The sequence below is a fragment of the Microcebus murinus genome, chromosome 25, assembly GCF_040939455.1.
Source record: "Microcebus murinus isolate Inina chromosome 25, M.murinus_Inina_mat1.0, whole genome shotgun sequence".
NCBI lineage: Eukaryota > Metazoa > Chordata > Mammalia > Primates > Cheirogaleidae > Microcebus > Microcebus murinus.
In genome coordinates, this window is record NC_134128.1 from 26,007,544 (window position 1) to 26,014,950 (window position 7,407).

A 7,407-nucleotide genomic window follows, 5' to 3' on the forward strand; every position below is an offset into this window, starting at 1 on the left:
AGTCAGAGTCTCTTGCTATAAACTATAGTTTCTAACTGAATTTTTTAAAATAGTATTTTATTTATAATCCCACTTATGAGAATATGTGACAAGCTCTCAACAGAAATCCATTTAAAAATATTTGTCTATCTTGCTTTTATGTCCATATGATAAATGCTTAAACTAAGAAAAAAGATCCTTCATATTTTAAATTATATTTTAAATTTACTTAACATACAAGCTGGGAGGCACTAAAACTTTTAAATGGGTCTACCTTTCACTTAAATGCTCAGATACTATCTGGAGAACATAATATATGTCTGATATTTAATACAGGTCTCCTTTTTAACAGAGTACCATAAAAATTAACATAAGAAAGTTGCTTTTAAAAACCCTCAGGTGGTTAATACAGTAAAATCTCAAAAGTTACAAATTAGAATAAATTTTACATCATCAGTGCTAACACCTCACAAGTAATCTTAACTCAAATACAATGTATCTTAATTCAGACACTGTTCCACAGTTTCCTGGACTTACTCTCTTCTGTTACACTTTATTGTACTTCCTTCAGTAATTGTGTTACTCTGAACTATAAACTCTGCAATGGCAAGAGTTTATCTTGTTCACCTCAGAACCTAGCAAGTGTGTGGCACATAGGAGAGTTTCAACAAATAACAGTATATTAATAAACAAAGTTAAGACATTAAAATTGTATATATTCTACTTGTGCAAAAATGCAATTTTAATGTGATTTTATGAAACAGATTTAATTATTAAGTAACTTGAACTATAGAAGCATTTATTTAAAATAAAACCAGCTTCTCTAAAGAACACATAGATGAGTCTATATGACTCCTTTAAAACTCTGATGTGGGCCGGGCGTGGTGGCTCATGCCTATAATCCTAGCACTCTGGGAGGCTGAGGCAGGCGGATTGCTCGAGGTCAGGAGTTCAACCAGCCTGACCGAGACCCTGTCTCTACTAAAAATAGAAAGAAATTCATTGACCATCTAAAATATATATATACAAAAAATTAGCCGGGCATGGTGGCGCATGCCTGTAGTCCCAGCTACTCGGGAGCCTGAGGTAGTAGGATCGCTTGAGCCCAAGACTTTGAGGTTGCTGTGAGCTAGGCTGACGCCACGGCACTCGCTCTAGCCTGGTCATCAAAGTGAGACTGTCATGAAAAAAAAAAACAAAAAAAACTCTGATGCAACGGTATTCTATTACCTCCGTTATTTCTGTCTTTAATTTTACATAAAGATAGGCAAACTTTTAGCCATTTATGGAGCAAACACTCTGGACAATTGCTGATTTTACCAACTTTAAGTGAAATCTGCCACATATCCAGTGCAAATGTAACCTTATGATGATTAATGTGAATAAATTACTTCAGTATTTGCACATAAGAGTATTTCTACTGTTATCTGATGAAACACATTTAAAAGATCTTACCCTGCACCTTAATTGTGAAAATATATTCCAAGATGCTAAATTTCCCTTAAAAGAAACCCGAGTTAAAAATCAGGCTACTCTTGAATAGAAAATATACCAAAAAAAGAAAGATTAACTAAATATCTAATTAGATTATTTGTTGAATTGAGTTAAATATCTAACAATTTGATAAATTTCCCTCCTAAAATATGTAATGGATTATATAAATACTAAAAAAAATTCCAAATAATTTTTATTTTACAGACTATTACTTTGCATTTGTAACTAATTTTGATATTAAAGCTTGTACAGCACTTTCACAATACAAACTAACTTTTTATGAATTTCCTATGGAAAAAACATAACAGTAGGTACCCACACACATGTAAGCTCTTTCCTTAAAGCAATAATAAATGTTTTAAAAATTACAGCTAAGGCATGATTACTGAAAAGACTGTCTTATTGAGTATTTAGATTTAGAGTCTTATCTCCCTCCCCTTATCTTCATTTCTATCATTTACCTCTTATTCCAGGGATTCTCAAACTTTCATGTGAAAACATCTGACACACAGTAGACGAACGATACATGATATTAATATGTTATTATCATGGCACTCATCTGTGTCATAAAACTGAAGACACCAAAACATCTCAAACACCAAGACTACCGGAGGACAAAACACTGACAACCTGGAGTGCAGCCTATGCACAGTCTCCACGCCAAGCAGATTCACACCTGTTTTGATTTTGAACTCCTGGCCTGGAGCGATCCGCCCACCTCGGCCTCCCAGAGAGCTGGCATGACAGGCGTGAGCCACCGCGCCCGGCCCACACCTGTTTTGAAAATGCGACGGTGGCACAGCAAGCAAGTAACTCAAAGTAAATACATGAGAGATACAGGTAGAAATGGAACTAAAATCAGTTACTTTTTAGTTTTTGTGAAAATTGCTAGTAAAAATGTTGGTAAAAGATTAATGATGATCAACTGAAGAGGTGACAAGGAGTTTTTCTTTATTTAGAAAGTCTGTTTCAAACAAATATAAAACACAAAACCTGAAATAATTACAGACAGGGTGACAGATGTAGGGGGAAATAATAAGAACTCTCACAATGTATATTTCAGATATTTGTACCATTCATCAAAGATTGAGTAATGATAAAAAGCATTAAAATTGCTTCAGGTAAACAAGCCCTGAGGAGTATAACGAATGCTTATCTTCCAACATTCTCAGATAACTAATGTGAAGAAGCAGAGATTCAGATGTATGCTACAAGAGTTAAATACAAATTAATAAGACAAAGCATATAATGTGAGTGTGCCATACCATAATTCCAGATCTCCCTTTCCACACTAGTTAAATTACTATTTCCCTGAATTAGATTTGACTCATAAACCATTTTGAGTACCTTCTATGTATATGACAGTCCATTTACTCCTTTCTTCTATTCTTAATATGACTTATAAAAAATAATAAGAGCACACTGAGAAAAGAAAAGCAGAAACAAAGCAAACTAAAAACAGAAACTGTCTACATATACCTTCTATCATAGGAAACAACAGTCAAATCAATGATGAATGAGGTTTTAGATTATCTACGAATTTCATTTAAATCCATGCTGTGGGCACATGAGGTTTCAAAATCTAAGGTATATGGTACTTGAGATCCAAATACTAAAACTACCATTTCCAAAAGGCAACTTTTATACTGGGAGCTGTTAAAACACAGTGACGGTCATGCATGACACGTGTTCCTTCTCCTACTGGAATGAAGAAAAGAGTAAATAAATTTAGAAGAATTCTTATGGTTATACTGTCACTGGGAACACAAGACAGCCTATATCATCAGAACAGAGTACGGAAACACCTTTACTGAGACTACAAGTTGAGGGTCTGTGTTTCCTAAATCAACCTGAAAATAATGTAAGACGGAGCTCAACTTGTGTTAACCTATCTTTGCAGTGCTCATTATGAGCCAGGCACTGTTTCGAGTGCTTTAAAAACGGCCACTCATCTAATCTTCGCAATAACCCTAAGAGTTTGCTGCAATTACTATCCTCTTTGTTTTTATATAAGGAAACTGAGACAAGGAATGGCAAGTTAAAGCGATTTGCCCAAGGTCGCTCTGCCAGTAAAGCACAGAGGTGAGATTCAAACCTGAGCTGTTATGTCTCAAAGTCTGTGCTCTTAATCGTTTTGCCATGCTACCTCTCTAATGACAAAGGGAAAAAAAGCCAAACAAACAAAAAACCCTTATCATCCTATAAACAAAGTTAAATGTTAAATCTAACCTAAAGTTTGCAAACAGTGAAAAGTTTTTAACTGTCAAGGATAAGACTATTTTCTTTTTTTTTTTTGAAGACACAACCTCTTTGCTTAAATGTAATGATGCTCTCTGTGTAGAATTCAATTGAAGGACAAGGAAGATAAAGACAATCTGACATTAGAGGGGTAGGGCTTTAAGTAAGCAAGTTAGAGCAGCATTTGATACTTCCATTACAAATGTTAAAATTCTTAGTTAGCTCCAATTAGTGTCTTAATTAAGGTATGCCAAAGGGTATGAATGTCTCTATTATATACCATCTGAACAACCCTAAAAAGAAAAAGGGGGGGGTTACAAAAGGGTAAGAGTTCAAACAAACATACATCATTTACTGAAGCATGCAAGATGACATCTATTCAAAGCACCAACAACTATATCCTAGGAATGTTTAGTATGAACTAAAGAGCTAAATTTTAATATTTTAATTGATTTTTCTTTGTAAAGCTGGAAGGACATGTAAACTTATTTAAATACCTCGCAAATAGTAATTGCAAAAATAAGTTGCCCAAACTAGAGAATTTAAAAGGGAGATTCAGTTTTCACATCAAGCAATTTCTACAGTAAACAAGAACATTGTAAAATACAGAAATCCTCTTAGTCACATAAATAAGAAAAATATTTTCATTCTGTCATAATTACATCCTATATCTTCTGATCTCTGATTCTGTATCCTGGTCGTCTTATAAAGATGAGTCAACCAAAAATAATGACTGTAATGTAATCAGCATCAATTAGTCAAAGACAAAGAAAATAATATGCCTATAGAGAAAATCACATTTTACCTCCTATCATATAAATCAGACCTTTAGAAGGATTACAAAGATGACCTTGCCTACTGGAACCCACTCAAACCCTTAAACTCTTAAAGTACAACCAACACTCTCTGACAACTTCAAACCATCAATTAGAACCAATGACCCCCAAATCTGAAAAGTTTACGCATCCCATAATTAGTAAGCTGACACTACTCTGCTTCTCAGTTTAAAAGTAAACAAAGTAAATATTTATTTTCTGCCTGTGGACAAACAGATTATTTTTAAGAATACTCTTGCCTCCATTACACACAGCTGACCGTGGAGTGCAGAATGCTACAGTGAGGCAGAGCAAGGACTCAGGACCTCCCTAAAAACCCAACCTGCCTATAGGATGCCCGCTCCTTGAATGTGCCACCTGGGCATCACTTCCAATCTCACAAACATGCTTACTACCGGGGACAATGTTTACACTGTATATGACATGGGGTAGTACATACTCTGGATAGGGCACTGGGGACTGTGTACACACTGCATCTGAGAGTGGTGCTGGGTCCACAGCTTATGTGGCGAGGACACTACCCACACACCAAATATGACATCAGGTACTACAGACACACTATATATGACACCAGGTACTGTGCTAGGTACAAACCATATGACACTGAGTACTGCATGCATCCTGTACATGATAGCAGGGTACCGTGTACACCCTGCATAGAGCATCAGGTACCGCATACACACTGTATATGACAGCGGGGTACTGTATGCATACTACATAGAACACCAGGTACTGCATATACACTGCACAGAACACTGGTTACCAGCCACACAGCATAAGTGACAAGGACACTTTATACACACTACATATGACAACAGTTATATATACAATGTATATGATAGTGGGTCCTGCCTGCACACCGTGTATAACCCTGGGTACTGGGTACACAGCATAAGTGACAAGGATACTGTGTACACACTGTATAAAACACCAGGTACTATGTACACATAGTATGTGATGCCAGATACTATGTATATAACGTACACGACACTGAGTTCCGCGTACTCCGCAAAGATACTGTATCCACAGCAGTCCTATGTATACACTGTACATTGTACACTGCGTACTCAGCATGACAAGGACACTACCTACACACTATGACACCTGCTACTATGTGTACAGCGTCGTATATGACACCAAGCACTTCGTATACACTATGAGACAACAGGTAGCACTTGCATACACAGCGTGACAAGGATACTGTGTACACACAGTATGTGACACTAGGCGCTATGCACACTGCATGTGGCACTGCATACCGTGCACACACTGTATGTGACACTCGGCACTGCAGACACAGCTTCAGGGACCAGGATGCCGCGCACACACAGCGTGGCACCGAGGACACCACACACAACCCCGCACAGCACGCTGAGCACCGTGTGTGCACCGTGCAAAACACCGGGGCCGTGCAACGCCGCAAAGCACGCCAGGCACCGCACACACGCGCCGCACGCGCCTGCACGGCCGCTCGGAAGACCCGCGCCGGGGAGGACCGCGCACGGAAGTTGGCGACGCGGCCCCCCAGGACCCCTCCGCCCAGCGCGGCCCAGCGGCCTCTCCCGGAGCCCCGGCGGGCGGAGGGCGCCGGACCCGGGACGGTCCCGGAGGCCCGCGAGGACCTGTTGAGGCGGCGGCGGCCTCGCTCCCGGGCCGCCCGCACCCCCGGACGCGAACCGACCCTGCCTGGGCTCGGGCCGGCCCTCGCCGCCGCTCCCGCCGCGTCCTCGCTCTCCGCCCCGCCGGCCGGCCCGACCGCGCGCGGGCCCCGAGGCCTGGCCGAGCGCGCGGCGCGGGGCCCGGCGGGCGTGCTCACGCGACTCCGCGGCTTCCCGGCCCGAGCAGGCCCCGCGCCGTCCTCCGGGCCTCCGCCCGCGCCTGCTCCGCGGCCGCCCGCAGCGAGGGGGCAGCGGACGGGCGGGCCGCGCCGCCCCCGGCCCCGCCGCCCCCAGGCCGCGGCCGCCCACAAAGCCCCGCGCGGCCGGCGCCGTCCGCGAGCGCGCAGGCGGCCGTCAGCACCGCCGCCCGGGAGGCCGCCGCCGGCTCCCCAGCGTGCCGCGCCCCGCCTCGGCCGCCCGCCGCCCGCCGCGAGCCTTCCCCACCATTATGCGCCGTCTGCCGCGCCCGGCCCGCCCGAGCCGCCTGCTTCCCGCCGCCCGGCGCCTCTCGGGCCTGAGCCGGCGACGGGCGGGCGCGGGGGGCGGGGGGCACGCGCAGGCCGCCGCCTCCTCCTCCTCGCGGCCGCCTCCTCCGCTCCCCCGCCCGGGAGGCCGCCGCCGGCTCGCGCAGGCCCGGGCGCGCGGGCGCCATGTTGGCCGCGCGCCGCCTCAGAGGACGCCGCGGTCGCGCCGGCCGGGCCGGGAGGCCGCGCCACTCACCGTGCGTCCTCGCGGGCGGCGGGCGGCGCGCCGGCCCCGTCGCCGGGGAAGTCGCGTCCCGCGGGCCGCTCACAGGGCGCCGCCGCGCGGGCGGCCGCTCGTCCCCGCCGCCGGCCCGGAGCTGGCTGCGCCCGGCGGGCGCGGGGCGGGGCGCGGGCCGACGCCTGGGCTCCAGCGGCGGGCGCCGGGCTTGCGCGCGGCCGGGGCCGTGCGCGCCGCTCCTGCCTGCGCTCCGTCCGGCTCCCGCGCCGGGCCGGGCCGGCTCGCCTCAGCCCGCCTCAGCCCGCCTCAGCCGGCTGCGCGCCGCCTCGCGGGCCGCCATCCCGCGCACGCGGAGGCGGCGGGCGCCCTGCGGGACGGAGCCGGCCGGCTCGCCCTGACGCGGTTTTAGCCGGTCGTCGGGGGAATTGCGGACAGGTGCTCCATCCCCGTCCGCGTGCATGCAAATAGGGCTTCCGCGAGGACGGGCCCGCCGCGGTCAG

The 7,407-nt window shown here is 46.2% G+C and overlaps 1 protein-coding gene across 7 annotated transcripts in view; it reads right to left on the reverse strand.

The window, feature by feature from the left end:
* The window catches only part of ZMYND11 (zinc finger MYND-type containing 11), an 84,364-nt gene extending 77,279 nt beyond the window's left edge, over positions 1-7,085 (reverse strand). For 4 of the 7 annotated variants that reach the window (XM_075997490.1, XM_075997489.1, XM_075997488.1 and 1 more), the window contains exon 1: positions 6,650-6,789. The gene's annotated coding sequence lies outside the window, so the exon portion shown is untranslated. Of the gene's footprint in view, positions 1-5,806; positions 5,827-6,228; positions 6,427-6,649; positions 6,790-6,925 lie in introns of those variants that run through there. The other 3 variants (XM_075997487.1, XM_012776772.3, XM_012776770.2) reach the window with 3 other exon arrangements.
* Positions 7,086-7,407: the final 322 nt, after the last annotated feature.